A 26,104-nucleotide genomic window follows, 5' to 3' on the forward strand; every position below is an offset into this window, starting at 1 on the left:
ATTATTAATTTAATTTGATTTTCGCGATTTTAAAATATGTTCGCGATCTGGTCTCCATATTATTTATGAGGATGCAGGATTTGAGGAATTCTGGACAGCCGGTGGCAGTGTCCAGGACTGGATAAATTATTGGGCAGCCGGTATCAGCGCCCAATATTTAATTGATGATTTTTGGATTATTGGGCTGCCGGTAGCAGCGCCCAAAATAACCATGGAGTCGTAGGGTATTGGGCTGCCTAATGGCAGCCCAAAATAAGGTTGGATTAATTTAGGATTAATTGTAATTTATTAAGGCTAGAGAGCAGAGGTTCAAGCTCCATGAGCTCTCTCGAAGGACTGACTATTTCGTCATTATAAAAATATAATAAAGCCAACAGAGTTGACAAAATGTTGACGCTGCATCTCAGGTTCCCTGTGAGAGAATCGTCGTAGCCCGGGTCTCATGCATCGTCATCTGTTTTGCCTACCCGCGAGCCACGGCGACTCTCTTATCATAACCGATTTCCGTTTCATTGTACAAAATTATTTAATTAAAAATAACTAATTTAATTTAATCAATAAAATATTACGGGAACGTAACAATTTAATTTAATATTAAAATAAAATTAAATTAAATGGATTAAAATAAGATGAAGATAATCAATGCTGCACCGGCGCTAAACGGTTGATATTAGTTCACGACTTATTACGATCAAGGACTAATTATATAACTTGGGCTCACGCGATCGGCTGCTATACACTAATATCGCGTTGATTATGCTTCTGAAGCTAGTAGAAAATAATATGCCGATAATACGAGTGCTTACGATGATCGAGGACCGATCCAATGACCTGGGCTTACGTGACCGAATGCTCAATCGGGATATCAATCCTGTAGCCACGAACACCGTCAAGTGTCCGGAGTTTAGTATGGTTCAGAGTTTGATTCCCACAAGAACTGGTGACCTAGAGTCCGTGGTCATTTTATATGGTTTTATATGTAAAAAAGTGGTGGTAACTTATTTCCCATACGAAATGGCTCGGACTCGTCGGAAAGTTCTAGTCCCATGCACACGTGTGATTTCCGGAAAATAGATTTGACTATAAAGTAGGCCGATGACTCTGTCACTTAGCTGTGTTCGCGCAGAAAGTCATAAATTTGGTGGTTTCTATTAGCTTTCTCTAGCTTCCAAGAATCACATTCAGGTGCACGTGAATTGGAAGGTCTATGGTTTAAGACGAAAAATCGAAGAATAGGTTACAGCGCTTATGCTTGGGTTCTTAAACGGGAACGGATACATAAATTTAAAAAGTACTTTGAGTATGAAATAACGAAATCTACAAAAAAAAAAAAAAAAGAAACAAAGGAAACTTGAGATACATATATCCACTTGTACAACACGAGTTAATAACAAAGCGTTGACAGTATTTAGGTAGGTATACTATCCACTACGACTGCCAGCGTCAGTAAACCGGCGTAATAAAAAAAAGGTCTAGATATAAGAGATCTTAAAGTTTTACATACCGGGTGGACAGAGACTCTCTCTTACAGCCTATACTGTTGGTTATTATTTTGTTAATTTATTATATGTAGGAAAAAAAATGAAGGTCTACTCAGAACGCATTATTTTCGTTTTACTGTTTTGTGTCCTTGCAGGATGAGCCTATGTGACATAATTCTCGGAAAAAGTAATTTCCCGTGTACGTTAGAAATAAAAAAAATGAAAAAAACGATTTGTAAAGGTACAAGTTGAACATATCGGTCGTGACACTAAGTAATAATACATAAGTAACGAACTGATCTGATAAGCCGATATGTTGGACCCCGTAACGAATCTTTAGCAGAGTTGGTCCGACTACGTGATGTAGTTGTTCCTGGAAAATAAAGAGAATAATACATATAATAATTAAATCATGAAACAAAAACAGGAAAAATAAATAAATAATGATAAATGCATCAAACGGGGTTTGACGGTTGGTTTTCGGTTTCGGGGATACTTATAGTACCCTTAATCGTTTCTGTGGTACCTGTCTTATAGACGTTTACTTGGACTAATTAACCATTGACCACCTTTAGGAGTCGCTGCTATTTCTCCTTGCACTTAGGGCGTTCCTTCTTCTTCAACTAGAGTGTCGGAGCGTGTCCGTGGATTGATGGCACCTTGAGTGGAATATGCAGCATTTCCCGGGGCTGACTCTGCATCACCTTATTCAATTTTAGCACGGACAATGGTGTTGGAATATAAGGTTCTATTTCCGACGGCATGGGTTTGACAGGCAAAGTATCACACTGATTTTCAGCAGGTATTTCCTCTTTATTTTGCAGATGCAGCTGCATCATGTAGTTGGATCAACTTTGCTGATGATTCGTTACGGTTTTCAGCATATCGGCTGGTCAGATCAGTTCGTTATTGCGAACTACAGGATTCGAAATTTGTCCGGTGTTTACTGACAGACGTTCGACAAAGGATGGGTCACTTGAGGGCGTGGACTTGAGGACGCTAACTATCTTTTTTTTGGGTATGCGTATTACTGCGGGTTTGGCTTTCCCTAATTTTATCGGTGTAGCTTTGAGTTTAGGGGTAGGTTTACGGGTTCTCTTAATCGGTTCGGGATCCTTGAGGAGCTTGGCTGTGCGGCCGGACATGGCTGCGGCCTGGTGATGAAATTCGGCCGGATGTTGACAAACTGTTGGAACAGACGGTTTGGTTTCACCAATCCACTTACTGTGAACTATCTTGCAATGGTGGTACTGCAGGTTTTTTCATGGTGTCCGTTTTGGTTGAGGTGACAAATTCATCGCCACTACTGATTCCGGGTTTCTGGGTTAGACCTCGTAGCTTCTCTTTCCTTGCTAACTTGACGGCTAGTTCGGTTGGCAAGGCTCCTTCTTCCACTCCCTTCTTCTTTTGGTTATCGGTCTTTAATACCACCTGCACTTTATTTTTGACCTGGTCCACTGCACCTGGTTTCTCATCCTTCTTAGCAGGCGACACCTCGACACTTTTTATTCTTCGCCGTTCAACACGAATTGTAACTCCAACACGGCTTTTTCCAGTGTATCTTTCTTCTCCATATTGGATTTGATTATGCTAATTTGTAATAACGGTACTAATTATAATCATATTTTTTCTTATTTATTTACAATTGATGTATACTACAGTATGCTTATGAACCCTGACTAAGACTAAGAATCGAAAAAAACGATTAATTAAAAGAATCGAGTATAACTAATCGAGTATTTCTCTGTCGGTAAACGGTTTGAGATCTTTGATATGTAGTACGTGAGCTTTTCGACCATGTGATACCTAAACTACTTTCGGACTTACAATTTTAGTGACGATTAACCCCCCCCCCCCTCCCCAGAGTACTTATTCGCGAATTTTGCGGAAACTTTGTCGGCTGCAGTAGACAGGTAATGCTAGCGTTTAGTTACTTCCATACTAATATTCGGTATCCAATCGCTGTGCTTAGCGTTATAATATTGACTCTGCTTCGTGAAAACTTGAGCTAAATTTACACGAACTAATTCCATTGCGGTAGACAAACTTTTTAAACGCTCTGCTTGATTATACTCGTTGATAGGTTGACCCTTCTCTAATTAGTCTCGTAAAGTATTTGGTGGAAGTATTTGACGCCCGTAGTTTAGATAGGCAGAAGTAAATTGAGTTGACTCATGTTTAGCCGTACTTATCGCGAAGATTAATTCGGGTAAAAGTGTATTCGACGATCGTTGATTCTTCTGAATGAAATGAGTGATCATTGTACCTATAAACGTATTCATCCGCTCTACTGGGTTGCATTGCGGTGAATATAGCGGCGTTCTAAAATGTTCTATCTCATAATCGCTCAGAAGTTTCGTCAAGTCCTTAATCGTAAATTGGCTCCCGTTATCTGACATTACCGTTCGGACCGGAGCAAACCTTAACAGTACTTTCTCTCGGAGTACTTTGACTATCGCCTCGGTTTTAGCTTGCCGCAACGCCTGGATTTCGACCCATTTCGTAAATTAATTCTGCAAGACGACGTAACACATACCACTTGACGAACGTGGCTTCGGTCCGATGATATCTACGGATACCACTTCCCACGGTCAGGTAGCATTCACGGTGCCCATTTTTCCGGAGGTTTTCTGCTGTACGGGTTTAAACTCTCGGCATTTAACACAACTGCGCACGTATTTGTCGATATCCTGGTGCATCCTTGGCCAGTAATAGGTTCGCGCTATCCGGGCAATTGTTTTAGTTATGCCTAAGTGTCTGGCTATTATTTCGTTATGGTTTTTGTATATAGCGCCGTCTTGGAGGTTCTCGGGCACGCACAACCTCCACGCGTCAGATCTTTCGGCATAATTCAAACTATGATGCATGTGACGGTATAGATTATCATTTTTAATGCAGAACTCAGGATATTGTTAAGGATTCTTTAATACCCCTTCTTTGACTCGGTTATAGCACCCTTCTTTGATCTTAGTACTGGCCACTACGATTCTCTCTTGCACGTCGTCGTTTTCTTCTTCCTCGGATTACTGCAGAACAGTGCGTCTTTTTTTATTTTTTGTGTTGACACGTTAAAGTGAAATTTTCTCGATGGCGGAATCCAACGGAGAACATAAGCCTCGTTCAAGGTCGAGGGTACCGCCGTAGCGTTCTCTTATCGAAAAGAGTAACTAATTATTCCGACGTACAAAAAACGGTTTATGACTGAGTTTAAAAAAAAAATATTGAATAATAAATTTAAGGGAATATTTTTGAGAAAAAGAGAAATAAAACAGGCAATGGTCAATGTCTAAGGATGTTTAAAATAATTTTATAGTTTTTAAGAGAAATAAAACAGGCAATAGATTATGCCTAAATCTCACTTAACAAAGAGTTTTTTTTCACTAAGGGAAAAGCAAACAGAAAATCGTCAAAGGCTAAGGACTTCTAAAATAATTCTACGAAGTACTTTTATTTATTTTAAAAAAGAAAATAGAGAAGGACAAAAAAAAATAAAACTATAATTTACAGCCTAGGATAAATTAAGAATATTTAAACAAAAAATGTTAAACAATTTAATTGAAAAGAAATATTAAAATAAGTAAGAATATATTGAGTTACCCGAATTCCAAAATTTAAACTATTGAACTAACTAAGATAAATCATCATTGAAAATTACTCTTTAAAATGAGCATAAGCGTATTTGAAATTAGAATACAATTTAGAGTTAGCAAGACGAAAAGTAAACTTATTAGAAAAAGAATAATTAAAATAAAAAAAGGGGATCACCAAATAAATAATAGTTAATCTAAATATAGAAATTACTAAATAAATAGTCATTAAAATAAAAGGGTAATATTATTAACATAAATGGTAATCGAAAAAAAGAATTAAACTTAAATACACTTGCAAAAATTTAAACAAAGAAATTGAATAGTTATAATATTATTAATGTTAACAAACATAGTAACTAAGGTGGAGCAATCAGCGGTGGTGGGTCAGGAGGGAGTTATCCTAGATCAATAAAACCCAGAAAATTATTGTAGAAGGGATGGTGCGGTCCCGAAACAACGATTTTCGTGAAGAAGTGAAAACGTGGGAGTAGAGTTTTTTTTCCTAACTAGACAACCTCGGGAAACGCCCTTTTTTTGGAGACCTACGAAGAAGCCAAAAAGAGATCAGTTGTGTCTTAAGTCCCAAAACCTTAACATTTTTCCTCGATTTCCTCCATTTAATAAAAATCAGAGTCGGCTGGTAGCCACCTGACTGTATTGTCGAAGGAAAATTTAATAAGTCAAGGGAATTAAAACCAGTTAAAACGAAAAGATTCAAACCAACCCATATTAAATAAGGACATAAAGGAGTAATTTAGCGAATATTTTCTCTTATTTTTTTTTATTTGTTTGTTCATCTATATGTAAATCTATATATATATGAGGGTGGGCCGAAAAAAAGAACTAATTTTTAACTTCCCGCTAAGAAAATCGATGATTTTCAAAAATTTCGCGAAGTTATTATTTTCACCCCGATTTTCGAAAATCGAGTTTTCATCAGATGTCGACGTTTTGAGGTCCTAGGAAGCTATTCTGACTATTTTCAGAAGGGTGTCCGAGTGTGTCCGAGTGTGTAGGCGCGCGCGTGTGTGTGTGTGTATGTATGTATGTATGTATGTATGTATGTATGTATGTATGTATGTATGTATGTATGTATGTATGTAAGCTCATTGTGACTTTTTAACTAATGAATCGATTTGAATGGTTGAGGTGGCAATCGAAAGAGCTTGTTGGCCATAAACTTTCCTGGAAATTTCAGATCATTTGATTAAGTAGACTCGAAAATATTTGCGAATTATGAAAAAAAAAAAAAATTTTTTTTTTAGTTTTTTAGTAATTTCTGAAAAACGACTTGAACGATTGATTTCAAAATCTAATCAGCTCTAGAATTTGATGAAACGCGTTGATTGACGCCTTAGCTAACTCAATCAGTTACTTTGTTCGAGAGACATCGCGGGAGAAAGAAATGGTAAAAAACAGTAATTTGCGAATATCTTTGAAATTACTTAACCAAACAATTCCAAAATTTGAACAGCTCTAGAACTCAATAAAATACGTCGATTGCCGCCTCAACTATCAAAATCGGTTCATTCGTTTGCGAGATATCGTTGGAGAAAAAAGTGGTAAAAAACGGGTTTTTCCAAATATCTTCGAAACAGCTAAACCAATCGATTTTAAATTTTAATCAGCTCTAGAATTCAATGAAACACGCCGATTGCTAGCTCAAACGTCAAAATCAGTTAATAAGTTCAAAAGATATTGGCGTTAAAAAATTAAAAAAATAACATTTTAAGTTATTTTTTCCGGATAATTCATATCAGGAGACACGGTAGTGTCTCGCGCCAAGTACACGTTCAATCACATGTATATGTGTGAAGTGTCATGGCGCAAGCCTACCGTGTATCTAAACCGTAAATGTAGTGGTTTTTAGCTCTCATTTTTAAAAACTTTTTTAAAATAATAAATTTTCAGAAAATTCCTTCTCTATTCGAAAGATAATTGGTTGTTCGTCTTAAAATTATAAAACTTTATTCATTTTAGTTATGAGAACTAATTTAAATAATGAAATTAGGCCAGCATATACTATAGCACTCCCAATTTAGACACTTTTATAAATTTTTTCATGCGTCAGGGGCAATGCCAGAGAATAAAAAGTTATAAGAAAAGCCACATTTGAGTAAAACATTGAAATTTTTTTATAGCAATGATTCATCATTGCGCCACCAGCGGTGTTCCAATCTGTATTTTTTACTATAGTTTCATACGGCAATTTTTTATGAGCATATATAAATACGTTTCATCATCATAAATAAATCCGTTTTGATATTTAAGATGAATTTTCTTTATTTGACGTCAGTGTTCATTATTATAATTTCAATCAATTCTCTCCGATTTTGCATAAATACTACAGAAAAAACTATACATCTTACTTTAGTTTTACTTGAAATTGTTGTGAGTTGCATGCGAATTGTCATAAGTAGAAGAAAAAACTTGACAACTATTTCAATCAAACTAATGTCAATTTTTGCGAATTAGCTTAAATAAAATTAAATTGAAGAACTCCGAATAGCTACTTTAGATTGAAATTGACAGTAATTTGACATTGAAATTACTGAAAATTTGCTGGACGAATTTGCCGCCAATTTAACAGCAAAAGTTAAAAAGAAAAATTTACAGTTAATTTTTGCTCAATTTCGAGGTAACACTTTTTGCTACACATAAAAGTCGGTAATGTTCATTCTTACCATTTAAGAAGGTAATCAAATTTATACTTAAAAATGTCTACAACTTGAATATAAAAAAATAGTTTACAATTTTTCAAGTGAAATTAACAATAAATTGGAGTAAAAATTTACCTGGTAATTGACGAAAAATTTTTCTAGTAAGCTTTCGAAATTAATTTGCATTTTAGTTCGGGTAGTAAATTTACGTCAAATTGTATAGCAAGTTGTATATAAATTGTCCTCGAAAACAGAATTGTCCGAAGTTGACGGACATTTGATGAAATTTCCGAGGAAACTTTTGCTAAACAAACTATGGTATTAGGGTGTCTATTTGAAATATTTAAACTTCTTGATATTACAGTTCTATTCGCTAGGACGTACCAAAATCAGCTCTACTTGCTTAGCCGTACCATAATAATGATTCGTACAAAAATATTAATCGAGTAATATTATAAAAAATCAATGCTAATTGTAAGGATATTACCGAATTGTACAGTTTACTTAGCAAAATTTAAGTTGCGAAAGTTTCCTCGAAATTTTTGTCAAATGTCCGTCAACTTCGGGCTCTTCCGTTATTGACGAGAATTTGCATAAAACATGCGATACAATTTGACGTAAACTTACTACCCGAATTCGAATCCAAATTCATTTTAAAAGTCGTATACAAAATACCGTCAAAAACGGAAAAGCCCGAAGTTATCAGACATTTGACGAAAATTTCATGGGAACTTTTATTAGTGTTTTTTTCTAGTAATCAAAAAGTGACCTCTAAATTAAGGAAAAATCAACCGCTAATTTTTTTCCAAGTTTTGATATCAAATTGTCGGCCAATTCGGACAGCAAACTTCGATAATTTTAATTATCAAATTACTATCAATTTCAAGCTAAGGTGGCTTTTAGGGTTATTTCGTACATCTAACATTTTAGCGCTACCTGTCAATACCTTATTAGCAAAATTTGAAAATCGGGTTTTTAACAAATGAAAACATATAATTATTTTTAATCGGAAGATTTATTATCGTTATACAAAAAAAAATATTATTTTTATTGAAGACTACTAATGGCAAATCTAGTTTCTTAATTACATTTTTATTATTAATAAATTACAGTTTTCTTTGTTTTAATCGGTAATCATCGACAAACGATTTCCTAGTGATTTAAATGGAAAAATTAATAAAATATCGAAGTAGAGGGGTCAAATGGAAAAAAATAAAGACTAATTTTTATTTACTTTTTCATAATTAAGCAATTAACTCACAAACAACTTTGATAGACCGACATTGATCGACAAATGACCAAAAAACGATTGCAATCAGAATAAATTAGATCGGTTAACATTGAGTTGGTTTATAATGAGGATTTAAGTAAGTGGAGCTGACATATACAACTTCAGCCATAAGCGATTTCTGACAATCAAGTTGGAAGCGAGCTAGTGGCAACCAACTGCAGCAACTTGTTATCAAGTTGGCCGCAAAGATTGTTGGCATTTCCAGAAGCTGACGGCAATTAGTCGCCTATTTTTTGAGAAAATGTGTGCCAACAGCTGGCATTTCCTTAGTTGACAGGGTTGACAGAAAGTTGGCTTCAATTTTCTCAGAAAGTTGGCGTCAGGTTGCGGCAGTCGATTATTTTCAACTTTCTAGGAATGTTGGTAACAACTTGTAGTCAATAATAACGTCAAAATTTTGAATTTCGTTCTATTGTATATAAAGTTATATCCGCTAAACAGTACCAAAATCGGGCAACTTAGTGCTATATATATATATATATGTATGTACAGATATAAATGTAGATCAGTTGAAGTATGTTTACGTAGTAATAGCGTCAAAAATACGTATAATTATCTCTAATTAAGTAATTATTATAGACTAACAATTAATGATGTATCAGATAATTTTTAAAATTTTCAAAATATAATCCGTGATTAACTTTCTTATGTTCTATCTAGCTACCCGCAATGTCTATATTTAAAAATTAACTCTCTAATACGGGATCTACAGTGTATATATATATATAATTTAGTGCTATCTACAGATCAATTAAATTATCATTTTTGTTTAGTAATTGCGTTGAAAATATGTATAGATCTCTAATTAATTTTTTATTATTGAATCAATGAATTATGCATTAAATAATACTAGAAATTGAAAAATATAATAACACTACAAAAAAAAAAATAAATCCTACCATTATTTTTTAAGTTATTATTTTCACCCCAATTTTCGAAAATCGAGTTTTCATCAGATGTCGACGTTTTAAGGTCCTAGGAAGCTATTCTGACTATTTTCAGAAGGGTGTCCGAGTGTGTGCGCGCGCGTGTGTGTGTGTGTGTGTGTGTGCGCGTGTGTGCGTGTGTGTGTATGTATGTATGTAAACTCTTTGTAACTTTTGAACTAATGAATCGATTTGGATGGTTGAGGTAGCAATCGAAAGAGCTTGTTGGTCATCAACTTTCCTGAAAATTTCAGATTATTTGATCGAATAGACTCGAAAATATTTGCGAATTACGAAAAAAAAAATATTTTTTTTTTTAGTTTTTTATTGATTTCTCAAAAACGACTAATACGATCGACTTCAAAATCTAATTAGCTCTAGTACTCAATAAAACGCGTCGATTGCCACCTCAAACATCAAAATCGGATAATTCGTTCGAGAGTTATCGCGGGAGAAAGAAATGGTGAAAAACGGTTTTTTCTAAATATTTTCGAAACGACTGACGCGATCGATTTCAAATTTTAATCAGCTCTAGAATTCAATAAAACGCGCAAATTGCCACGTCAACTATCAAAATCGATTGATTAGTTCAAAAGATATCGGCGTTGAAAAGTTAAAAAAATAACATTTTATGTTATTTTTTCCAGATAAATCATAATATAACGTACTAAAATGTGCCTGATATCATACCAACTCATCTTTTTTTATGGTTTCTTTTGATCATATAATGTCATCGAACTTGGTTTTTAGTTTAAATCATATTATCAACAAAAAAATCGATAAAACGTAGTTTTTAATATTTTTATCGGATATTTCATATTTTATTGTGTTTTACATGAGTCAAAACTTATTTAAATCTTGATTTTGATCCCCGACATTGATATCTGCCTCAATACACTTATTTTACTGAACATAATCAGGAACTAAATTTTAAAAACCGCTTCATTGATGATTTTCGATTCTTAAATTTTCAAACTTTAACATAACAGGTAACTTGTTAGAGCTTGAAAATATCGTAAAAAAACAATTGCATGTGATAGCATTTTCGAGCTCGAAGAGCTCGAAAATATGTCTACACTAATGTTTTCGAGCTCTTTGAGGTCGAAAACAGCGGGAAGTTTTGGGGCTGGCCCGCAGGGTCAACCGACGCCCAGATTTTTTTTTTTGCTTTTAAAAAATTTAAACGTGTACTTGGCGCGACTTTATACAGAGAATCTGTTTTTGGTAGGATTATAATGTACTAAAATGTGTCTGTGTGTAAAATCATACCAACTCTTTCACTATATGTTTTTTGTGACGCGAATGCTAGGTCTATTAGATGGGGGCCAGAAACAAATGAGAAAGGAGAGAGATTGGAGGATTTTATAGATGATTACGAGTTAGAGATTTTGAACAAAAAGAGGGAGGGCCCAACTTTTTCATCAACCTCAGGAGAGTCGTACATAGATGTCACATTAACTACTCCAAAACTTGCACGGTATGTACGAAACTGGTCCATCAAACGCGAGTGGGTGCAAAGTACCGACCACTATGCGATTGAGATCAGCCTTGGAATTCCAAGAGACCGGGAGGGCCTCGATGGGGCGGACCCCAAGCGTTTTAACATTGCGTTGGCCGATTGGGAGAAGTTCCATGAGAAACTACCGGAACTCGCAAGAGTGAATCTTGAAGGCCTGGCGCTGGAATCGGTCGAGGACGTGGAAAGGTACGCTGCTGCACTCACTAAAACGATCATAGTCATGTGAATTTGCTATCCCACGTAAAAAGCCGCATAAGAAATCATACCCGTGGTGGACCAGAGAGCTAACAAGAGAAAAGAGAGCAGTTTACAAAGCCAGGAGAAAACTTCAGAGAGAGTTGGAAGTAGAGAGAAGGACTGAACTTAGAAAGACTTACTTGACAATTTGCAAGACATACTCGAAACACGTAAAAAGACAGAGAGAAAACAGCTGGCGAGAGTTTGTCACGTCGAACGGTAACAAAGAGCCCTGGAGCATCGTTTACAAGCTCCAGGCAGACAAACACCGAGTTAACAGAGTGCTCACCACACTCCGCCGTGACGGACAATCCACAGAAAGCTTTAAGGACACAGCTTGCTGCTTTCTTAAGACACACATTGTTGACGATAACCCGGAGGAAGAAACGGAAGAGCAATTAACAACGCGAGTAAATTCAGAGACGCCACCAGACACCGCGGACGCCGATCTATTCACCCCGCGCGAACTATACAGAATTTTAAAGACCCTTAAAAATAAAAAAGCACCCGGAACAGATTTAGTGGAGAATGAGGTGATGAAAAGGGTGGGAGTAATTTTATCAGGGGAGTTCTTAGAACTATATAATAGATGCTTAGAATTAGGAGTTTTCCCAACGTCATGGAAAGAGGGTGGAATTATCATGCTCCTTAAGAGTAGTGACAAAGACGCGAGTGACCCTAAATCATATAGGCCAATACGTTTACTTTCGGTAATCGGGAAGGTATTTGAGAGATTAATTAAGTCGAGACTCACCACCACAGTCTTAGCTGGGGATAAGATCTCCAGTCAACAATTTGGCTTTATGGCCAAAAGGTCGACTGAAGATGCAATCGTTGAGATGCGTCGCTTGCTAGATTCGACAACAGAGAATCTGGCAATCGGACTTCTCTTCGATATTTCTGGCGCCTTGACAACGTGTGGTGGCCGCGAGTACTCGAAGGATTGAAGAATAGAGAGTGCCCCAAAAATGTGTATAGGGTAGTTCAGAGTTACTTTGAAGAAAGGACAGTCTCACTGTCATGGGGATTTGGGAAAGAGAGTAAAAAACCAACAAGGGGTTGTCCACAGGGATCAGTATTAGGACCTTTATTTTGGAACATTATGTTCGATGATTTACTTAAAAAACTAGAGTCAACAGAACACGGGAGAAAATTTGTAGCCTATGCTGACGACCTCCTCGTCATCATAGAAGGCACCTCACGTGCCGATATTGAGAGAAAGGGGCAAGGGACAGTAGACACGATACTGGAATGGTGTCGCTCCGCGAAGCTTACATTGTCGGAGTCTAAGACCGAGGCGATATTCCTCAAGAGAGAGTACACCCGACGCGGTCAACGCAAGGACAAAGGTCCGTACCCCTATGAAGCGAAAAGACAGAAAAAGCCCAAGTATGATTCAAAGCCACCGAAAATCGTAATAGGTAAAACAAAAATAGCATTCAAAAAGAGCGTTAGATACCTAGGGGTACACTTCGACCAGGACCTCAGACCAACAACACACATAAAGACAAGGCGCACGAAATTACATAAAACTTTTGGTCGCCTACGCCGTCTTGCACGGACTGAATGGGGACTGCGCTTTCCGGCTATGTCCACTATCTACAAGGGCTACTTCCTGCCTGTTGTCACTTATGCGGCAGCAGGCTGGAGTGACCTATGTGGGGTAGAGGAATGGAAGGCTCTTAGGGCTCTGCAACGTCGAGCCCTGATTACGATGACGTCTTCATACAAGACGGCATCGTATGAGGGACTTTGTGTAGTTGCGGGGGCAGTGCCCATTCAGCTTGTGATTGATGAACGTTGCGCCCGCTACAATCTTCGCACTGGCAAACAGGCAACCCTTGGAAACGTGACATGACGAAGAAAGCCTTGTCTTCCTCAGGAAAGAAACCATTCGCAGATGGCAAGAACAGTGGTCCACAGCGGAAACAGGACGAACAACATTCAACTTCTTCCCTGACGTTACTGAACGTCTAGCGAGCAAACACATCAGCCCTAATTTCTGGCTTACCCAGATTTTAACCGGTCATGGCTGTTTTAAGGATAGACTCTTCAAGTATGGGCTCGCAAAGAATCGCGAATGCCCCCAATGCAACAAAGGGTAGGATACCGTTCAGCACTTACTACTAAAATGCACCGAGTTCGAGCCTCGGCGTGAGGTGCTCCAAAGCATAGAAGGGTGGGTCGCGGAGTGGCCGCAAATCGGGCGGGTTCTTGCCGCATCCCCAGACTCCTTTAATATTTTTAATGGTTTCAGCAAAGATTGTCTCCACCACAAGCTCAGCAGCCAATTCCAACACCGAGAGGAAGGAGGAGAAGAATACTAGATCGCGGTTCAACTGGCATCCACTCAGTTGTTGTCGGAGCTTCTGGGCATGGGTGTACGGAACTCACGATTTGTGAGGACTCTGTACATCCCGGGTGTCAGTCCGAAGTTAGGTGTGTGTGTGAATGTGTTGAAGTATGGATGAATGAATGGTAAACAAACTGGGTGTCTTCTTAGGAAGGCAGGGGAAGAAACCACGTCCCCTCTTGACCAATTGTGGTATGTCGACCAATACATGGAATTGGTACTATGGGGGGCCCATTCCAAGCCCATTTCGACCAAGAGTCTCTTTATTTCCTGAGACGGTAGGAGTGCATGGGCCCATTTGAGGTAGGACTCGTAGTGGCTGTTGGTTCGGCACCTACATGCAAAGGATCTCCGATCCTAAGGGTTATAACATCCGCCAATATTGAGCTTGCTCAATGTTTTGCTTTTATAATATTATGGTGGAAAATAGGGGATTTGCGCAGCGCGAGTGTGCCCAAAAGGGCGAGGTCTCGGCTTCCGAACGGCGGAGGTGAACTTAGGTTCCGTTACATTAATTAATTATATGTTTTTTGTCGATCATCATATAATGTCATTTAATTTGATTTTTAGTTTGAATCATATCAACAAAAAAATTGAAAAAACGCAGCTTTCAATATTTTTCTCGCATATTTCATATTTTATTGTTGCTGACATAAGTCAAAACTTATTTAATTCTTGATTTTGATCCCTGACATTGATTTTTGCCTTAATACACTGGTTTTATTGAATGTAATCGGGAATTAAATTTTAAAAACTGCTTCTTTATTGATGATTTTCGATTCTCAAATTTTCAAACTTCAGCATCAAACGTTACTTGTTAGAGCTTAAAAAGATCGTAAAAAAACAACCGCATGCAATAGCATTTTCGAGCTCGAAGAGCTCGAAAATACAACCGCACTAATGTTTTCGAGCTCCTTGAGCTCGAAAACAGTGGGAAGTTTTGGGGCTGGTCCGCAGGGCCAACCGACATCCAGATTTTTTTTTCTTTAGTTACCGTGAAAATATCGTTAAAGGTGATGAAAAAAAATGCAGGTAAAGTTTGAGCTCTTAATATTAATATTAAGAGGTGGCTCATCGGGTTTTTTGATTTCTCATTTAAATAACATGGAAAAAAATAATTTTTTAGTTTGGAATTTTTTAACTCAACAATGGCTCATTGTACGACTAAGCCCAGCATACATTTTTGTGGAGAATTTAACGCTCTACAAAAAAACTCTCTTATCATTTTTCAATAAGTCCGTCTGTTCAAAAGTTATTTGAGCTCGAAGTCAAGTTAGAGTAAATTTCGAGATCTTTTTACTTTTTCGGCGAAACTATTGGACTTATCGTAAAATGTGATAGATTCTTTTTTGTAGACAATTTTATTCCCTAAAAACTATCTCTGATAAATTTTCTTTAAATTTCATTTTTTTTCTTAGTTATTTACATTTTAATGCCAAGCTGCTAAAAAAGAAGTGTTCTGATCGATTTTAAGAACTTGGGATTAAAATGGAAATAACTAGAAAACAATGCAGAATTTAAAAAAACTTTATCAATGATAATTTGTAGGAAATAAAATTACCTACAAAAAAGAATTTATGACATTTTACAATAAGTCCAATAGTTTCGCCAAAAAAGTAAAAAGATCTCGAAATTTACTCTAACTTGACTTCTCTAGGACCGAATAAAATCATTTAACCTGTTATTACTGGTGTAATTAACCGCATCTTTGAATAACAACTTACAGTTGATATCAATTGGGAGTTAAACGAATTTTATTGAATAAATTTCAGACAATATTCATGTCAATTTTATAAGTCGAATTTTTGAATTTTGTGGGCTAAAACTCTTTAAGCAAATTTCGTTTAACTTACAATTGACATGAAATGTAATTTGTTTTATATCTATATTTCGACGAAATTACAACGACGTTGTCTTATTTACAATTAATGCTTAAAATTTTTTTTAATTAATTGAAAAAATTTTGATACTCTTATGACAGTTGAATGTCGTTAAGAATTTTTAAAAAGTGAGGGGGGGGAACTGCCTGAGAATGCCCATCAAAACAATTATTGCCAATTCAAATTTGTGATATTAAACAATAATATAAGAAATGAAAAGATGAATAAATAAGAAATAAAGGCGAGGCTACTCATTCTGGGAGTAAAAAATATAGTTCATAAATGCGTCTTGCTAACGCGTGGAATTCAGACATTACCAGTTAGAGCGAGTCTCCATTAATAAATTAAAGTTACTGTCACGACATTCTCAATTTTTATAGAGCCGATTTTTAAATATTTTATAGAATGAAAATAATTTTTGAATTCTTCTAAAAATTCAATTTCTATGTTTAAAATTATTTTTGTATTTACAGCACTTGAAATTTCATGTATAATAAATTAGCTACTGTAGACACGTCATATCTGAGATATGAAAACCACCTATTCAGCCGGAATCTACGATATCAAAATGATGTGGACCAACGATTTGTATGCGTCCATGTCAGTAGGCGTCGGCGATGTCCAGTGAGACTATGGCGTCTTAACAATGGTAGATTCTATAGAATTAATGATCACTATCACATTGACTTAGCACCAACTTCTGCAACAGCTCCTGTCAAAAGAGCACGCACACCTAGACCAAAGTATAGTATTCATTATTCACGTAATTACAATTCTTTTTTTTTTTTTTTATTTCATTCAGTCTATAATTCTAAATACTCTTCTATTAGCAATGGAAGAAATCGAGCAAGATCGAATTCCCGCCCACCAATATGCGGATCAGCCAACCTTGGTGTTTACTTCCTCACACACTAGTCAACAGATGAGATTTTTTAAGGTCAGGTTGAAAATAATAATTCTATTGGATATCTCTTCGGAAATAATGGGAGGTGTTGGAGTGGCATATCGATTTAATTTTCCAGGTAAATCAAGATGGTTATGATTACGCATACGAAATATAAAAAATAAGTAATTATTAATAAATAATTAATTATTGCACCTCTCCGGCATGGGTAATAAGCATGGTGTACTTGACACCAAGTTCAACATTGACGTTGGGTAATTAAAGTCATTGGTAGAGGGCGAGGCTTATGATTACCTGGGCGTCCCAGTGGGCTTTAACATTAACCAGACTCCTATTGCTACGATAGGTGAAATGGTAGCTGATGCTAGATCCATCGACCGGTCTCTTCTTGCCCCGTGACAAAAGATAGACGCTCTTCGAACGTTTATTATGCCGCGGATTGATTATATCTTGCGGGAAGGAAAGGTTGACAAGACACGGTTGATCATGGCTGATAAAGTGCTGAGAAAGTTGGTGAAGGGCTGGATACACCTTCCACAGCGCGCAAGTGCCGAAGTAGTGTCCTTGCAACCTTGGAAGGGTGGAGGTGGTATCCTCCCGCTTGCGGACCTAGCGGTCATTTCTGTCATCGCTCAGGCTTTCAGGATGTTATCTTGTAAAGACCTCGAAATGGCGGAAATCACAAAGTCCTCACTTGAACAAGTGGTCCAGAGACGAACGATTCACTAGCCTTCAATGCAAGAAATTGTACAGTATCTCTCGGGTTCACTGGAAGGACCGTTCGCGCGGCACCAAGGTGACCCCAGTCTATGGTCGAGAGTGCGGGTCACTACTAGGCGTCAATCTAGTCGATTTGGCCTGTTGTGGAAATAGAGTGATGCTAATGAAGAGCTCGTACTTAAGTGCAAGGACGTTGAGGGGCGTTATGTTTCAATTGGTCCCAGCTCACGTTCGCTTTAAATATTATTAAAGTCATACCATAATTACTCATTACTAAATCGCTTCATTTTCAAATTAATATGGGGACCTCAGTGGATTGGTCTGGATAGATCTCCTTCACGAAGCAGATGTCATTAATCTTGATGAGGATGATGATGATAATGATATGAATCACCATATGATGATGATATGAATGAGAAATCCAAAATGAATTCAGCAGCCAACAAACTCCAACAAGTTGAAGAACATATAATGAATGATGGCCTGCTGTATATATTCGAACACCGCAATGCGTATTCAACAAAATACTATTGCAATTTTCGAAACAGTCGTCAATGTTTATGTAAGCTGTGGGTCTGGAACGGCAGTTGCATCACCTCTATATAGCCGGCACAGACTTATGGGCATAACCTTATGAAAATTACATAGAATTAAGTACTTTTTATGTGCTTCACGTTGCCACGAATTTTGATTTTTGGGCTCAATTTTATTTTTTTTATTTTTTTAAGTTATGCCAGCTAGACATTAAGCTGCAACAGCCATTCTCGTTTTGCTGGACATTGATATAAAAATAAACTATTTGCCTAGATTGAAATTATGTGCTGTTTATGTGCTCTACGTATGAGTAGATAAAATAATTATCCCACCCTATTTTTTTTTAATAATGATTGTGTTAGCTAAAATAAATTCAACGTAGCCATACTGGTCTAATCAGAATGTGCATTGGAAAAGACTTATATCATCGCTATAAAATTATGGACTTTTTATGTGCTTTCAAAGCATGTAAGTCATAATCACACGACTTATAAATTTTACTACTTAAAACGAAAAATTAAAAATAAAAAAAACTGTAACTACGGGTGTGTATCGGTAGGAGAGGAAAAGGATGGTGGCAGTGTGTATGTGTGTGTCTGTTTGTGTGTGTAAGTATATACGTATTTCTGCGTCTGTTTATAGTTATGATGGGAGTGTGCATATGAGTCTGTGTCTGTATTGCCTACTTATCACAAACTATGTATAAGATTTCTTCTGTCGTGAATTCAGATTGTTGGACTGTTATTATTTTTATCGATGTACCTTAGTATTAAATAAATTTATAACTGCCGCTGCTAGTTCCTTCCTCACAGCATATTCGAAAGAAAATTAAATATGTGCCTAGGCTGAAATTATGTACTGTTTATGTGCTCAACGTATGAGTAAATCAAACGATTACTCTACACCAATTTTTATTTTTAATGATCATTGTGTAAGCTAAAATAGATTAATGATTGCCATACTGATCTAATCAGTACGTGTATTGAAAAAGACTAATGTCATCACTATATAATTATGGGCATTTTATGTGCTTCTGAAGCAGGTAAACGATAATCCAATGACTTATGTAGTTTGCCGTTGAAACTGAACAATTCAAAATAAGAAAAGCTGTATCTGTGGGTGTGTTTGTGTAGAAGCGGAAAGAGATAGCGGTAGTGTGTGTAAGTGGAGAGGGGGTGTGAGTACGTGCAAGTGTTCTTGTGTCAGGAGCAGGCGTGGTGGTGTGAATGTATGTTTTTGTCTGTGTACAGCAGTAGTGGTTGTGTACATATGAGTCTGTGTCTGTTTTGCCGACGCATGAGAATCTATGTATTAACTCTTTGATGTCCCGAATTTGGATTGTTGGGCCGTAATTATTTCTATCTATGTAGCTTAGTGTTGGATAAATATGAAACTAACGCAAGCTTCTTCCTTACAGGATATTTGAATGAAAGTAGACTATGTACCTATACTACAATTATGTGCTGTTTAGGAACTTAAAATATTTTGAATTTTTTGGCAAATTCTACCAAAACTCTGTAACTTTAATAACTCGTCCCTCGAGCCGAGCAACCTGAGAGCCTATTTTCACGTTTTGCAGGATCCGTTAGTGCCATGAACCGTGGGTATCATGCAGTGCTCGAATGGGATAGCCACATTTGAAACGTCTCAACTCTCTCCTAGCATATTTTTTTTTTTTATTTGAAATTTTCTTTTAGTTAAAGATATATTTTAACATTATTTTGTAACGTGTGACATTACACTTGAATGTAGTTACTACGTAACCGATCTTACCGTGCCTAGCTTAGCATCTTTAGAAATTCATAAGGATGTTATAAAGGGCGTTGGTCACTCAGTAAAGGAATAGCTACGTGAATTATATGCATATTTTTTTAGTGGGCGTCCCCAAAATATAAGCGTACCCAGTAAAGTCCTTATGGGTCTTTTTTTTTAAGATCTAGGATAGCATAAAGCATATGGATAGAAATTCAATATTATTATTAAACAGTTGTGGCATTAAGATATTCTTATCGTGACTGGTAAGAAAAGTGGCAAATAAGCGGCACAACATTGATGCGCGAGCAGACAACTATATTCGAATCAGGTGATCAATGGTAACTACTTCTTTTCTCATTTATATCTTCTGCAAGACAAAATATTACTCCGCAGTTCTCAAAGGGAAACACGTTTTATTCCACAGTTCAATACCGCTGACCACGAAAAACCGTCTGCTCGTTGCACTGTTAACAAGTATAATAGTTAAAAACTTAATACTAATGTAACATGACATTAATGTGCAGTCTAACAAAAATGCAATCTAAATATATTGCTCTTTGAACTAAGATAATCTGTTAATTATTTATTATTTATTACTAGGCAGATGGGCGTCAGCCTATCCATCATATACTTCGTTGTTCTCCGCACTGGAATATCGTAGATTTTTCCAATTGAAAAGTACTCACGTATCGTCAACTCATTTTTTACATACTTTTCAAACCACTGAGTCCTGAGTCCTGAGAAGTTATTGTTTTCCAGATATCTTTCTGCATTTAAATTTGAACAGTTACCTTATCCGCTATATTCTTGTGTTATCAGTGATAACTTAACAAAGTGCTCAGTGCTTCAGTCACAATGTTCTTTCCGGATTCCAATTTGAATTTTATAAATTCAGATTTTCCATCATCATTAACTCATCGCAGTTATCAGTCAGCATCATGTACTTAAGTACGTAGCAGTCCACAGCCACGAATTCAGCCATAGCAGCCATAGCAGGATTTCCTACAGCCTAATTTGCAGTTGAAGTGTTTGCTTATTATGTATTATAATAAGTGCGTTGGTACGCACAACTTATTGATTATTTCATCTCTAGCTATACTCAAAATTACATTTATTGCTGGTCCAGCAGTACACTCACTGCTGGTATTATCATCATATTCTAACTTCTCACTATCCTCACGAGAGATCAGGAAGATAATGTCTGTATGTTCTCTCTTAGCATACTCTCAGACTAGCAAACTCTTGTCCACGACTTCCGTCGCTTTGAAAGCCCGGTTCCTCCGCAAGGGAAAGTAATTCCGATTAGTCGATCAATCACCAGAGCTCGAAGGCTCAACAACAAAAGAGCTCGAAGGTTCAACAACACACGAGCTTGATGGCTCAGCAATACATGATCTCGATAGCTTCAACAATACATGAGCTTGAAAGCTCAACAACACATGAGCTCGAAGGCTCAACAACAACTTCAAATTTAATTCTCGGACGACCTATGGTGAGGTCCGCGATGACACCTTGAATCCCGCGACCGAGCTGTACCGTACATCCTGACCTCCTGCTTCATCGACACCACCATATATTATAAAAGCGAAATATGAACATAAGCTCACATTAGCTTACCCATTAGGCATGCACTACATGTGAGTGCCTTACCAACAGCCACCACGAGTCCGACCTCACGTGGACCCAAACACTCCTCCCATCTCAGGAAATAGGGAGACTCTGGTCGAAGTGGGGCTTGGAATGGGTCTCCCATGGTACCAGACTTCAGCTCTGGTCAACTGCTTACTTAGGATTAGTGGTTGGATGCAAGTTCTTCCCATACCCATACGGGTTACCTCCACTTATAATCACTAAGGATTGGAAACAAGCCATTATATACGCTTGCCCTCATTTATCACCTAGTGTTTACTTATCTCCGAGCTTTTTAGGGACGCCATTAGTGTTTTAAGTCATAAAAATGGCGGCGATAGTTCCACTCCCACGAAGCATAAAGGGTGATATGATAGGTGGGGAAGGAGCCCGAACTGCTGGTTAGCGCTCTGAGCAAAGGAAGGATGGAACAGCTAGTAAGCGCTCGCCCCTTCAAAGTTCTTTATACAAAAGATTTGTATTCAGGTGTAATTATAGGTTTTATTCCTCTAAGCCTGGAGACAGGAGAATCAGTCAGTTAATTAGTGCAGAGTTCCGTGCTCTTTGAGATCTCGCGATCAACTGACTGATCCTGCTGCTCTTCGACGAAGTACATTTATCGAAGTGTTAACGTTGCATCTCAGGCTTCCAATGAGAGAATCGTCGTGGCCCGAGTCTCATGCGTCGTCATCTGTTTAGACTATCCGCGAGCCACGGCGATTCTCTTATCGCAAGAGATTTTCGTTACATTGTTGGCGGTGAAAAGAAATAATTTTGCCAACAAAGTAACGATTTATTAATTTATTATTTATTTATGGTTTTAAGAAGTGTCGAACCGTTTATTCGCCCACCGTGGCGAATAAATGTTTCGAGACTTAAAAAAAAAATTTCCTAAAATTTTTATTTAAATTTAATTAGAGCCAGAACGTAACAATTCATAGAAAAATTCAATTCAAAACCCTGTATGTGTACATGATATTCTTTTTTAAAATAATAGACTGAGAATGTGGTAAGATATGAATGAATAGCTCTGAGGGATTTACGACTGCGACGGGAGTCGTAGACAAGATTTTGCTAGTCTGAGAGTTTGTTAAGAGAGAACATACACGCATTATCTTCCTGATCTCTCGTGAGGATAGTGAGATGTTAGAATGTAATGATAATACCAGCAGTGAGTGTACTGCTGGACCAGCGATAAATGTAATTTTGAGTGTAGCTGCCAAAGGAAAAATTGTTAAAAAATTTTTCTTGGGCGTTACGCAAAATTGAAAATTTCACTGTTTTTCCAGTTTTTTAGGTTTATTTATTTAATATTCCATAATCTACTGTATATTAAATGAAAAACCACCCTTGCGTTCAAAGAGAACACTCAGAGATATGAAAAAAAATTTTTTTGGGAAAAAAATTTTGAAAATTACCAGAATTAGAAAATTTTGAATTATTCCAAATCGTAAGAAGGAAAGTCCGCAGCAAAATTTTGGGCTCCAAATTTTTTATACACCAATGCAAAAAATTAAAGGAACAGAAAAATTTTATAAATTTTTTAGTAATTTTTGGAAGACTGTAACTTTGTGAAAAATAATCGTATCGAGATTTAAAAAAACGTATTTTATAGCTTGAAATCTCTAGTTTCGGTGAATTTTTATCAAAATTTTTTCAACAGGTCTGGTTACTACACTAACATGAGAAATACCGCGACACAAAAAATTTCTAAATTTTTTTTTTTTCCAAAGAGCCCACGGACTGTGGAAAAATTTTGTCAACTAAACCAATACATAGGTCATTTGGCAAATTTATTCAGCTTCAATTTGGCTTTTTTTTTTTAACCTCGTAGGACAATTTATCGCAGAGATATCAGCCTTCAAACAAAAAATGATCCTTTTGGCTTTGATAATCGATATTTCAAGTACCAATGATTGCACAGTAAATTTGATGGTGGCGTTAAAGACTTGAATGAATTCTCTACAAGACCCGTTCATCATTTTTTGGAAAAAACAATTTTTTTATTCTTTACATCCTTTAGAAGTAAGTACAAAAAAATGACTATTTTTAGTTTCTTAGTTAATCAACCGCTACTCTGCAAATATCGATAAAAAAAATATTGTTGCCAGGGACTTTTTTAGCTTAATGTACCCCTAATAACCCTATAAATTTTTTAATTGATCTATCCAGCCGTTTTTGGGGGGTGATCGATCAAAGTTTTGCTAAACAATTAAAGGAACACGTTTTGTTCCTTCAATGGTGTAATCATAATCAAAATGAAAAAATTATTTTTTTTTTTACTTTCCTTTCATTTTTGCATTGGTAACTCCGTAAATGTGAGGGAAAGAGAAAAAAAAAACTAAAAATTTCCAAAAAATGTCAAAAAAAATCAAAGAAATTGAAACTTGTTTTTTGGGGTCGAAAATTTTTTTTTAATAAAAATGCACCGAAACTAGAGATTTCAAGCTATAAAATGCTTTTTTTTAAATCTCGATACGATCATTTTTCACAAAGTTACAGCCTTCCAAAAATTTATAAAATTTTTCTGCTCCTTTAATTTTTTGCGTTAGTGTATTACACTTCTAACATATCTTAAGAAATTCTGGTTTTCAAGAATTTGTTATTCTTTTTCGAAGATATGAATTTTTTAATGTTGGCAAAATAGTTTGTTCAACTTGTTTGTTGAATATATTTATTCTACCACATGATTATTGAAGTTTGAGCTCTGAAATATTTTTCTTATATTAATGGGATGTAAAAACAAAAATTTCTCAAATGTTTTCTACTATTATTTCTTTATTTATCATAATGATTAAAATTCAAGAGTTCCCTGATTAAACGAAAGGATTATAAGCATTAAAAAAATACTTAATAATATTTATAGTTTTAAGTCCTTTTTTAATGCTTATAATCCTTCTCGTTAATCAGGGAAACCTCAAATCTTAAATATCATTCTTCCTTATTAAAAAAAGCAAGTTGAAACGATTCGAAAAAAAAAAATTAAAATACTTTTTAATGCTTTTGAATACTTTGAATACTTTTGAATCGCCCTTCTTATGGGAGTTTAACATTGCAAATCGTTTCGAATCGTTTCTTTTAATCAGGACTAAATAAACAAATAATATAAAATATTATTAGACCTAAACAGCACATAATTTCAGTCTAGGTAAATAGTTTATTTTTATATCAATGTCTAGCAAAACGAGAATGGCTGTTGCAGCTTAATGTCTAGCTGGCATGACTTAAAAAAATAAAAAAAAAAATTGAGCCCAAAAATCAAAATTTGTGGCAACGTCAAGCACATAAAAAGCACTAAATTCTATGTAATTTTCATAGGGTTATGCCCGTTTGGCTGTGCCAGCTATATAGAGGCAATCGTATCGTGATGATGAACGTACACAACAATCATGCTGATGAAGCTGCGCCGGTGGAAAGTATCGAACATCAAAAAGAAGGAGAAGAAGGTCACAAGCAAAATTACATCTCTCATTTAAGACAAAGGTGAATAATTTGACTTTCTATCTATGATCCTGAAAAATGAGGTTTCCTGTCATCCAGCTGGAAAGCGGCAGCTTCGTTTGTCGCAGTGGCCATAAAGTCACTTTCCGGCCGAAGGGTAGAAAAATAGTACACATACCTTGGCAAGTAAAAAAGATAGCCCTGATTAAAAACTCTGATTGAAACTGATTGAATCTGATTGAAACTCAATCAGAATTCTATCAGTTTCAATCAGAAACGAATTTTCAATCAGAAATGTTCGGAAGCGTTCGAGCGTCCTGATTGACTTTCTATCAGTTTCAATCAGATTCTATCAGAAAAAAATATTTAGTATTTTCTGATTGAAACTGATTGGATTTTTTTCTATCAGTTTCAATCAGGTTCAATCAGAAAAAAATAATTTTAATTTTCGATTATTTTCCGATTGAATCTGATTGAAACTGATAGAGAAAAATCCAATCAGTTTCAATCAGATTCAATAAGGAAATAATAATTTTTAAGAAATAATTTTCTGATTGAATCTGATTGAAACTGATTGGATTTTTCTCTATCAGTTTCAATCAGATTCAATAAGAAAATAATAATTTTTAAAAAATTATTTTCCGATTGAATCCGATTGAAACTGATAGAGAAAAATCCAATCAGTTTCAATCAGATTCAATCAGAAAATTATTTCTTAAAAATTATTATTTCCTTATTGAATCTGATTGAAACTGATTGGATTTTTCTCTATCAGTTTCAATCAGATTCAATAAGAAAATAATAATTTTTAAAAAATTATTTTCCGATTGAATCTGATTGAAACTGATTGGATTTTTTTCTATCAGTTTCAATCAGATTCAATAAGAAAATAATTATTTTTAAGAACTTATTTTCTGATTGAATCTGATTGAAACTGATTGGATTTTTCTCTATCAGTTTCAATCAGATTCAATAAGAAAATAATAATTTTTAAAAAATTATTTTCCGATTGAATCTGATTGAAACTGATTGGATTTTTTTCTATCAGTTTCAATCAGATTCAATAAGAAAATAATAATTTTTAAGAACTTATTTTCTGATTGAATCTGATTGAAACTGATTGGATTTTTCTCTATCAGTTTCAATCAGATTCAATAAGAAAATAATAATTTTTAAAAAATTAT

At 35.8% G+C, this 26,104-nt stretch overlaps 1 protein-coding gene across 5 annotated transcripts in view; it reads left to right on the forward strand.

Moving 5' to 3' along the window:
- LOC103572911 (synaptotagmin-11) overlaps positions 1 to 26,104 on the forward strand; it is an 87,385-nt gene that overhangs the window by 30,159 nt on the left and 31,122 nt on the right. Inside the window, exons 2-5 of one of the 5 annotated variants that reach the window (XM_053740425.1) lie at positions 16,411 to 16,680; positions 16,768 to 16,959; positions 17,188 to 18,123; positions 24,798 to 24,962. The exons of 1 other annotated variant lie outside the window; for it this stretch is intronic. The gene's annotated coding sequence lies outside the window, so the exon portion shown is untranslated. The remainder of the gene's footprint in view (positions 1 to 16,410; positions 16,681 to 16,767; positions 16,960 to 17,187; positions 18,124 to 24,797; positions 24,963 to 26,104) is intronic. 3 more of the 5 variants (XM_053740427.1, XM_053740430.1, XM_053740431.1) reach the window with 3 other exon arrangements.

This window comes from Microplitis demolitor, chromosome 1 (genome assembly GCF_026212275.2).
Source record: "Microplitis demolitor isolate Queensland-Clemson2020A chromosome 1, iyMicDemo2.1a, whole genome shotgun sequence".
Taxonomy (NCBI): domain Eukaryota; kingdom Metazoa; phylum Arthropoda; class Insecta; order Hymenoptera; family Braconidae; genus Microplitis; species Microplitis demolitor.